The sequence below is a fragment of the Sus scrofa genome, chromosome 1 (genome assembly GCF_054392235.1).
Source record: "Sus scrofa isolate SSC_HxYL_T2T_F1_AM1 chromosome 1, Sscrofa_HxYL_maternal_Yorkshire_Landrace_v2.0, whole genome shotgun sequence".
In the NCBI taxonomy this organism is placed as follows: domain Eukaryota; kingdom Metazoa; phylum Chordata; class Mammalia; order Artiodactyla; family Suidae; genus Sus; species Sus scrofa.
The window spans coordinates 178,246,681-178,258,151 of NC_139383.1; positions in this window are offsets into that span (position 1 = coordinate 178,246,681).

Genomic DNA, 11,471 nt, shown 5'->3' on the forward strand with positions numbered 1-11,471 from the left:
TCAAGGGTGGCCACATGGATGTATTTGTTGGGAGAGCTTCTGCCTTCATGGAGAGAGCAACTAACTTAGTGACTTTCTGTTTCTCATACCCACCAATGTGTTGTTTGCAGACAATACATAGCCACATAAGTTGTTGAGCAAGCTTTCCCTGAACCAATTAGATTCCGACATCTGCTTACTGTTTAATTATCTTCTGACTGAGGAAATGGAAAAGTTGACAAATAGTTTAACCCAGCAAGAGTCAGGTTCCTTATTTTTTTCCCCCCATTTGTGAGCGTGTTTATAGAACACTGATCGGCCAACATCTCCTAGTCTCTCTGGGGCACTGGTAAAAAAAAAAAAAAAAAAAAAAAAAAATATATATATATATATATATATATATATATATATATATATATATAGACAAATATTTATATTCCATGAACTCAAGATGGTTTTCATATTGTTTTCATGTTTAACTGATTTCAAATGAATGACAATGGCCCTTAATGTGGTTACAAGAATTTGCCATTAATTTTCACTTAAAATTGGATCCAGCTGGTATATATGCCTACACTGTTTTCCAGTCCTTAATGCTTTGCCTTCCTAAAACATTGGCCACTGGCTGATTGGCACAACAGCTTAGTGGGGGCATTAATTTCCTATTCCATGTGAATAAGAATTAAGTTCAAAAAACCACTCCTATTTTGGGGCTTTTTTGCCTGTAGCATTTGAGGCAGGCAGCTGGGAAACTGGGCAAAGGCCATGGGAATGAGGCTGGCTCCATGCACCATCCTTTCCTGGTGGTGAAGATGGAGATAGGAACTGGGTTACCAGGGCACCCGAGAGTGGTTCAAGGTCTCAGAGCATTTGAAAAGACTTCTTGGTCTTTCTGCCTTGGCTTTTGAGTACATCAGGGTAATGTCCTAGGTTCTTGGTGAGGTTTCAAGTCTTTCTTCCCTGGGTCTGAAACATTGATGTGGATGGGGGAACAGAGATGGACTGGGACGAAAAGAAAAGAGTTGAGCTAGAGAAATAAGATTCTTCACTTCGGGGATGTCTTTTAACCGTGGTGGCCCTCAGTTTCTGTTTAATCAGTGTAACCAGATACTCTGAATACTTTTGCGGGGGATAAAACGTTAAATTGGCTGGAGAGTTGGGAAAACAGGCTTAAAAGGGAGATAAGGTTCACCTAGGAATAAAGCACGGTGGGGGAGGGGGGTAGGAAGTAGGTTTTATATCCATATTAACTCCAAGAGAGAGAGTGGGTCCTGGACTGCATCGTGAAGGATAAAGCAGCTCCTTCTAAGCTCAGTGAAAAAGAATTCCCTGATTGATTAGCAATGTCTGCCTGGCTCTCTGGGAAGGGAATGGCAGTACCTATGCTAGGTAGTCACCTTTCTGGACTGGAGGATCTTCAAAGGCCCTTTCATTCTATTGTTGTGATGGGGAATAATTGCTAACCTCTCTCTGGAGGTTGAGATCTAGAGATTCAGCCCAGAAGGCCTAGGGCAGTGTATCTCAAACAGTTGAATTTTGTGAGAAATGAATCTGTAGGTCTGGAGCAGAGCCTGATAGCTTACATTTCTAATAATCTCCTGGATGATGCTGATGCTGTGGGTCTGTGGGCTGCACTTGGAACAGCAAGGATCCAAGGCAGCACCTTGAACCTGGGGAGTGGGGGCGGTGCCCCTTCACTGCAGGCTTAATAGCTTGCACATGCAACTGATGTCTGTTAAGGACCTTCTGTGTATATGCTCCTTTCCAAGGATTTTTCACACATCATTTAATGTATTCCTCCAGACAGCCTTTTGAGGTTGGGTAGATTATTTCCCCACCCACCACCAATATTTGTTTTTATTTTTAAGTTTTCTGTAGGAGCGGTGGATTTTACAGCTTAGCCCAAGGTCTGTATATGGCAGAGTTGGGACTCACCCCTGCACCTGTCTGCCCCTTTCAGCCCCTAGCGCAGAAGCGTAATTGTAGGGCTAATGTTGCGACTGCCCTCAACTCAAATGGGGCAGCTCTTAAAGCTGTGCCAAGGGACTGGCCTGATGCCAAATGTGCCCTCAGATCATGTCTGAAGGCCAAGTTCTGCCTCAGTGATCATTGGCTCCACCATTTGAGATGGTCATTAAGGCAGGTAGGAAACATCCCGTGATTCTGGGTTCATGGGAAAGAGCCCTCTTTGACCTCATGGGGGTTGGGGAGCCAGAGAGATGCAGGTTGGAATGTAGCCACATTACCTGACCTTGAGCAAGTTACTTAACCTCCCTGAGCGAAGAGCCCCCCCACTTGTTAAAAGAGGATGATAAACGTTCTTGCATTTCAAAGTTGCTGGGAAGATGGAAATTAATAATGCAGTCAAGTGCATGATACAGTGCACAGCACAGATGGAACATTCGATTTCCCCCTTTTGCCCTTCTGATAACTTCAATGGTTTAGTTTTTGCTTGTCACCAAACATAACCATTTTAGATGCTCCTTCAATGCAATGGCAAAATCTGTAAAACTGGGTTCAACGTAGAGCTTTAATGTGGCACCTTACCCACATGCAATAAAACAGAAAACTGTATTAAATATGAAATATTCTTTCCCGTAGAACAACAACCCCCCTACGTAAACAGATAACAAAACCTATACTCTCAAGTAAAACAGGTTGTCTTCATGAGCTATTCAGTCCACAGACAAATTTGGAAGTTAGAAGCAAACGCCTCCCTTGTGACTTGGCATTCGCAAAGTCATCAATAAGTTTAGCAACTTCTGTTGCCTTGTTTCTGCAGTGGGTGCTGTTAATTCTGTTAAACGTTGTTGTCGCAGAGTGTTCCTTAAATAGTTTTTAATTGGTTTTAATTTGGAGAAAGAACGTTCTGCTTAAGATACAGGGGTAGGAATTATCGAAATAAAAGGAACAGATAACATTCTACAGAAAAACATGTACACAGGCCATACCCTTCTGACCTCCTTTGGCAAATACAGGGATACTTTCAATTTTGTCAGTTTCACTGGTTAAGGATTTTCACAAAGCAGTGGTTTAATTGGTCATGCTTCTAATGGGTCACTGGGACATTTGTTTTTCACCTCCTCTGTGTTCTTCACGGTGGACTTTTCACCCTCCTGAATTAATTAGGAAGGTGGAAAAAAACGCAAACAAGTCAGCAACTGCACTTAACCCTGAAATTTTAGGTCTAGTATGGTGATTAATGTTATCAATTAACCTGTGAAAAAAGGATCAGCCATGTAAAATCTTTCTTTAAAAAACATTGCTGACATTCGAATTACTGTCATCCCGACACACTGTAAGTAAACAGGTGGAGCAAATGATGCAGCAATCTTTTTGTTCTCATGGTATCTTGGCAAAATATCAGCTAAAAAGCAATCTTTCTTTTTTAAATTTGAGGAATATGGTCGGAATTTTGTCACCTGTCTTTTAAGGTATTAGCATAGTTCTGTATGTGTGAATTCATGATTCCATTAAAGAATTCCAAATCCCTCAGTTAAAGAAGCTACAGTGGTTCTGCCAGCCGAGTTTGCAAATGCCAGCCCAGGTGCCCACACTCTCTTGATTATAAAGGCAGCAGAGGTCACAGTGCTTTTCCTAGGAAGCTGCTAAGTATGGCCAAAGAATAGCCCTAGTTTCATTACATGTAGCTTCTCAGGCAAGCCAAATTCTCTTCAAATGGCATCTGGTATAAAATATGTATTAGAAGCATTTCCCCCCAAATTAAAGTCGACCTTAATTATTCAGGGGGAAATTGACAAGTACAGGGATCACAGTGATATATCTACACTTAGGTACTATGTAACATGTCCCTACATGGGCTTAACCAATAAGATACAAAGAGGTGGGATTTGAATGTTCCTGTTGAACAGGCAGAGGTATCTATTTATGACTTCATCGGTAATTGGATACGGGACATATAAGCTTGACTATCAATGGAATTTTTCTCACTTGTCATGGAAGCCAGAGAGGAAATCTATTCAATGCTGCTGTTTATTCACCAATTCATGTGTCATATGTATTTAAAAGCTCGTTGTGTGGTCACCTGGCTGGTTCTCGAGGCTCTTAAAAGCCTCCCACAGCTGGTTCTAGAGAAACTTTCAAAGTGCAGGTGACCCTGAAACAGGATAGCGTCCTAGTTTGACATGGGTCCCTTGGTTTCCTGCTCTGACAGTTCAGACTCCTAGTGATGAAGCTGTCCCCAGGCAGGCCCTGCCTCAGCTCCCCTGACCCGGAGCCTCCCTCCAGCCCACTAGCCTCCCCAACCTGAGCAGGACTTGAGCTCTTCTGCCCCTTCTCTTCTGCCTGGTCTTCTGCAGTTTTCTGAGGTTCTTTTCTTCTCTGCCTGCATTAACCCTACTCATTCCAGACCCTGTATCAGCCTGGATCCTGGCAAGAAATAGATGACGATGCATCAGAAAGGATAACTGAAGAGCACTAAGGAAAGACTGTTTAAAGGGATGGCTTGGGTGCAGGGGAAGCAACAAGAGATGCTGCAGCACTCAGGGCCTGCTGACAGCTGGGAGCCACTAGGGTCCTGGCCAGAGAGGCCAGAGTGGGGAGCATTTACTGGACCCTGGGGAGAACCATGACTGCAAGCAGGAACCAGCCTTCACCAGAGGGACCTGGTCATGACCAACCCTCCACCTGGCAGGCGGGAAGCAGAAGAACATGGAGACCCGCCCTTTCTTCTTACCGTCTGGCCCCTACCTCTGCTCAACTTGGCCAAGCCCAGCTTGCAAATAGAGGCCAACGTCCCTCTTGCATTGGGAGTTTGGGGTTAGTAGATGCAAACTATTACATTTGGAGTGGATAAGCCACGAGATCTTGCTGTATAGCACAGGGAATTCTATCTAGTCACTTATGATGGAACATGATGGAGGATAAAGGAAGGAAATTATATATATATACACACACACACACACACACACACACACACCTACCCACCCACACACACACACACATATAAATAACTGGGTCACTTTGCTGTACAGCAGAAATTGACAGAATGGCAACTATAGTAAAAAAAAATTTAAAAGAAAAAGAAAACTGAGGCTTGGGGCCTCATTGCATGATGACTCACTAGCAAAGGGAAGATTTTGAACTGAGGCTGTTTGATAGTAAGACAGATACCTACAGATCAAATCAAACAAACAGAAATGGGTGTGTTTGTTTAGCATTATTGGGACCCTAAAATCTCTAGGATGTTCTGGACCAGGCTGTACAACCGTTCCAACCTCCCTTGTGACAAGGATCTTAATGAGCGTGTGTTAAGAGCTGGTTCCCCCGGCAGGGCGCTGAATGTTTTATTGTCACCTCACAATAACTCTATAGGAGGATGGCATCATTGTTCCCATTTTGCAGATAAGGAAATGGAGCCTCAGAGAGAGGAAGGCACTTGCCTGATGTCACGCAGTGGTGAAGCCAAGTTTCTGTGTTATTGATTAAAACTGTTACACCTCGTTCTGTGCCGTTTCCTATGTCTTATCTAACTATCCAGGCCCCCAAGAACATCATCCTGGGCTTCATTGGAACCCCGCAGCAGGCCCGGCATGGGCCCAGACTGAGGCTCGGTTGCTAATTGGCACATCAATTTCAATAAACTGTAATAAAAACATTGAAAATTTCTTCAGCCCTGATTATTGACTTTAACATTTGCTCCTCAACGGGAGTCTTGAAAACAAATCCAGGAGCACTCAATCTTTTGTCTTTAATTAAGAGCAGAGTTGGGAGAAGACTACGGTCCAGGAGATTTTTAGGATCTCCAGGATCTTGGGCATAGAGAGAAGAGGTTGGATCTTGTTTGGGGAGGCTTCAAAAGTAGGGAGACCATGACCTACTCTGAATGTAAGCATCTGCAGAGTGGAAGCTGGGGGGGTCCTGGGCGAGTCATTTATACCCTGGGGATTTCGGGCTCTCTAGCTGAGACAAAGCTCTTCCTCTCCCACAGGTGGTCTTGAAGATGGAGTGGATCTAAAGACCCAGGGCTGGGACGGGGTGCCCTCAACAAACACACGCTGTTCCCACCCCAGGCACCTTCCAGGTCACCCCAATCTCTGTTTAGTGGCGGGAAAGGAACTCTTGTTGTCTGCACCACCCATTTAAAAGAATACTACAGTTGCGCTCTAGGAATTATACAAATGATGTTAATCTCTACCTTGAATGGTAAGTCTCTTGTTTCCTTGTTCATTTATTAAGATAACCTAGAACTGCAGATGGACAGACTGCCAAACCCCGTCACACATCCCAGCTATCCCCAGAGTTGGATCCTGGCTCCCTACCTCCCTGGTGACCGTCTGCTTACCACCTCCTGGTTGATGATACCAGGGAGGCACTGAGATAGTTTAAGGGAAAGAGAAAAACATTTGAGAACCGTGTAGTACTGGGGCAGAGGGGAGATGATGAAGACAGTGAGGCCTGAAGTTAGTGGTGACATCAGCCCAAAGAGGAGCTAGGGTTCACCAGTCTCTCCCCACCTCCCCCGCTCCAGTCTCTCAACAGGTTATTTCCTCTGGAGAATCCCAGCATGAGCTGGTTTTTCCCAGGGTTAGTATTTGGGGTCTGTGGGGAATTCTGAGCATCCCTGGGTGCTCAGAATCACTGTGTTGTCTGAAAAGACCAAGTGACAAAAGTGTTCAATTCCTTGACCTTATCTCCAAGCAGGTCAGGGCATGATAGTTTGGTTGGGGAAAGTTCCGATTGGAGAGTCAGATGCCCCTGGGCTCCAATCGTGGCTCTATTATGAGCTGTGGGTCACTGGGCACGTACTTAAACTCGTTGATGTTTTAGAGTACCAGTATTGGTATTTCCTATGGGGGTTTTCACAGAAGTACCTTCTAATTATCACAATAAGGCTGATGTGGGTGATCGTATTCCCATTTTACAGACGGTGAAACCAAGTGTCTTGGAAGGAAAGTGACTTCCTTCCTCCCTTCCTCCCTCCTTCCCTCCCTCCCTTTTTCCCTCCTTCCTTCTTTCCTTCCTTCCCACCTCCCTTTCCCCCCTCCTCCCCTTCCTCTCCCCCCCTTCCCTTCATCACCCTCACTCTTCCAAAAAAGTTTTAAGTGCCTGCTAGTTCCACCTACATCGTTACCTTTAAATATATTTTTGAGTTCAAATACACCTCCTTGGGCTACTTTCCAGTTTGCACCTGGGACCTGCTGGTCGCTGCAGGTCGGCTCTGTTTTTCCCAGGGAGAAGGATGGTCCCCACGGGAAGGCATTCCCAGCTTTCTCCTCAAAATCAGACATGCATCTTTTCAGCCAGCTGAGTTCCCTCCCACCTAACTCTGGACTCCTGCTTCAAAGCTCTGCATTCACCACAGGGGGAGAGACCCTGTGATAAGTCATTCGTGGGGGTGTGGCCGCTGGTGTACCTGTTGGTGGTCACCAGGTGTGGCCATCACCCAGGGGATAAAGGCTTCGGGCTCTGGTCAGGACATAAACCAAGGCATTAGAGAGAGGCAGAGCGGAGCCTGCCCAAAGCAAGCATTCCTGACCTTCATCCAGGCTTTGGGAACGTTTTCTTTTGAGCAAAGTCTAGGAAGTGTCAGTGCAGGTTAATGGGTGAGCCCATGGGGAAGGCTCTGTTCCCCTAGCCCTTAGATGCCTATGGGAACCCCAAAATGAGGCATGGTGGGTTTTTTTTGGTATTTTTTAAATTGAAGAATACTTGATTTACAATATCGTGTTAGTTTCAGGCATACAGCAAAGTGATTTGGTTATCAGTGTATGTACTTTTTCGGATTCTTTTCTATTACAGGATATTGAGTATAGTTTCCTGTGCCGTATAGTAGGTCCTTGTTGTTTATTTTAGATAGAGAAATGTGTATCTTCTCCTCTCAAAGTCCTAATTTATTTCCTCTACCATTCCCCTTGGTAACCATTAACTGGTTCTTGAAGTTGGTGAGTCTTTCTGTTTTGCAAATAAGTTCATTTGCATCATTTTTTTAAGGTTCCACATATAAGTGATATCCCATGACATTTGTCTTTGACTTACTTCACTTAGTATGAAAATCTCTAGGTCCCTCCTTGTGGCTGCCGATGGCATTATTTGGTTCTTTTTATGACTAATATTCCATTGCATAATGTACCACATCTTCTTTATCCACTCCTCTGTTGATGAGGTGTGTGTGTGTTTAAAACATCTACTGGTGAAAGAGTGGTAAGAAAGTTCCAGGATCTTTCCCTGAACAGAGTGAAAAGCCAGATGTAGTGGTCCTTCTGATTTTCACTCCTTTAGCAACTTCCTGGGCACTTAGAGGTTCTCGGCTAGTCAGCAAACACAGGGGATGTTATTTCAGCCTCGGGCTATGTTGGGGGGAGGGAGGTCGAAACCAAGCCCTACTCCCAAACCAAATGTAATGTACACCGTACCCTGCGCAGTGTGTTTCTAGGGGAACCACACATGGGACTCCCCCCTGCCGTAGCCTCATTTTCTAACAAGCTTCACTCACATTGGCCAAAGACCAGGATCTGCTTTCAGAAGCTCCTGCATTGTCTATGGCCTTATTCTTGCCTCTCTCCCTCTACTTCTTTGAAAGTAATAATTACTTATTCTTATGGTTAGAGACCCTTACCCAGTGTGGTGAGGAAGGTGCTAACTGAGGAATGAGCCCAAAGAGGGGAAGGGACTTGCCCAAGGTCACACAGCTTGTTGGAGTAGGGCTGGGGCCAGACTTTCTCCAACTCCCAGGACAGAAGGTTTTCCTCTCAAGCTCTTCACCCGCACCCCTCCATCCCCTGACCCTCCTAAATTGTGCTGGCTGGAGATGCTAGGCTGCCTTCTTGGCTTAAAACATCATCACCTAAAACCATCCTGACTTTTCAGACCTCACTGAGAACCAAAAAAAGCAAAAAAAAAAAAAAAAAAAAAAAAAAAAGCAACACCATCAAGGTAACAAAACCAGAATGTAATAAAATCCTCCATGATTCCCCAGCCCTGATGTGAGGTTTGGGATTGGCATATGCACAATGTGGTACATGGAACGATTGGCCAAAGGGGATGTGCTGTATAGCACGGAGAACCCCAGCCAGTATTATGTGATAATCTATGTGGGAAAATAATCAGAGACAACAGATATATGTCTATGTGTGACTGGGTCACTTTGTTGTACAGCAGAAATGATCACAGCCTTGTAAATTAACTACACTTCAATAAAACTTAAAAAAAAAAAATCTGCAGGAGGCACTTCTCCACAACATGCCCTAATCAGGGTCATTTTGCTGGGAAGGCAGCACACTGGCAATGACACCCCACCTGCCTTGCCAGGAGCGATAGGTTTGTCCATTTAGGTTGGACTGTCCTCAAGTGTGCCGGCTCTGTTACTTGTTTATCTTGGGCTGTTTTCATGAAGGCACTTCCCCACCCCCAGGGCAGAGCCGGGGATGTCACTGCAGCTCAGGGGGGTTATCTCCCCAAAATGAATTTCGTCTCTCCCGGCTGGCTGTCTTTGCCACAGCAGCAGCAGCAGCGGCTGAGCCATCCTTTTGTTGGGAAGTGAGACCGTCAGGGTCTGTGGTGTGACCCACGCTGACGGCCTTCCATGCACTGTGGGGAAAGCTGTCCTCCATGGGGCTCCCTCGTACTTTTGTGAATGATAACATAGGCTCTAGCCATCAAGGGCTGAGATTGCCTTGTTCACCCATATGCCCCCTAGCACCTGGCCTGGGCCTGGCCCAGAGCACAGGAAAGGTCTGTTGAGTTAGAATGTTCTTCCCTGCATGTCTGTTCCACATAGGTTGGTCAACCCACCAGCTCTCAAGCCTGCCATTTGCTTCCACGCTTTTGCTCAAGCTGTTCCTTCTGCCTGGGGTGCTCTTCCCCCAACTTTGTACTGCTCAGAATCTGGGCAACCCTCCAGCACCACTTCCACCCCTGACAAGATGGTACGCTCCTTAAGAAAAAGGTTGAACGGATTTATGTTTGTATCCTAATGCAGAAGGTCCCCAGCACATGAATGCAAAACAAAACTCGGATTCCTTTCTTTACATTTTGCCATTTCGATTCCTTTTCAAAAAAAGACCTTCTCAGAAGCCCCTCCAGCCCATCAGGATCTCTCCCTCCCATTGGGCTGACCTCTTGGCTGTGCCTCCGGATGCTTTGATCTCTGGCTCCTGCCTCCCAGGCTGTGCCTGCCTATGTTGGAGAAATCCTCTCTGTCTTCTAACCCTCTTTGTCTTATTTCTCCCAACTAAACCAGAAGAAGGGCTGTAAAGCAAGCTGGCCAAGGTTACCCCAGAGGGGCCAGGTGATGCAGAGAAGGAATCATTGGTCCAGGTAGGAAAAGAATCAGGTGCTGGAAACAGGCTGAGACCCTGGGGATGTGAGGTCAGACAGGTACCACAGGTTTTAGAGCTTAAGTCAATGGGTTTTTCCATCTCGAAGGTACAGCATTCCCAAGGGCTAGCCCTAGCAGGGAACTGCTGTGCCAATGACAGTAGCTTTGGTGTCTGGAGCTCAGCTTCCCAAGGTAAAAGCTCATGGCTCTCAGCTGAGATCGGTTGCTCTCTGCTAGACCTGGGGGGCTCCTGACCAACAGGAACTGGCAGTGGCCAGGGGATGGCCAGAGGCCTGTGGGCCACTCCTGTTACTAACGTAGATAGTGGCATTTAAGCCCCTTGAGGGCTGGGCTCCTGTCACCACTTCATCCTAGGTTTTGCCTAAGTCCCATTAAATCAGAATCCATGGTGTGGAGCCTAGGAACTTTCATCTCTAACAAGCTCCCAAGGTCAATATCAAGCCTGCTAACAGGTAACAACCACTGCCTCCTGCTTCTGCGTTGGACACATAGTAGGTCCAACATAAGTATTTCATATGATTGAAGTCAGGTTAAGTGTTATGTGTGCTCCTCTCTGCCTCTTGAGATATGGGTAACATTGGCCTAGACCCCCAAAGTTCCTCCCCCTGGAGATGGGGGACCCCGAGATTCCTAAGATGCTTGGGGAGATCCCATTCTATTGGCTCCCACTTCCCCTGGCTCTTGCCTTCACCCCTACTCTCCTCATCTCACAGCTCATGGACCCAGACGGGAAGTTCAGCCTCTTCTCATTTTCCATACAACAACCATGGCACAAAGCATTTGTGGGTGAGGCAGATTAATTTAAAGATATAGGATGGGGTGGGGGTGGGAATGAAGAAGGTTTTACCTCAAAGCAAGGCAAACAACTTCAAGTTGAACATTAGGTATTTCTGATCTGAAAATGTCCTCTGGCCAGCCCACCACTGATGCTTGTCTCTTGCTCTTGACTCCTGGCAACTACAGGCTTTGCACTGCCTTCTGCTCCCCAATCCCTTCTATTTCTGATTCTCTCACTCTCTTCTCCCTTTCCCCATTTTAAGCCATCCCCATCCTCTCCCCAGTTCCTACAGAACAGGCTGAATTTTGCCTCTATGCCCTTGGATATGGCACACACCCCTGCCTGCAGACCTCACCATCTGTTCTTTGAGGCACCTCCCCAAATAGAGGCCTTTTGCTCCTTAGAGGATTTCTG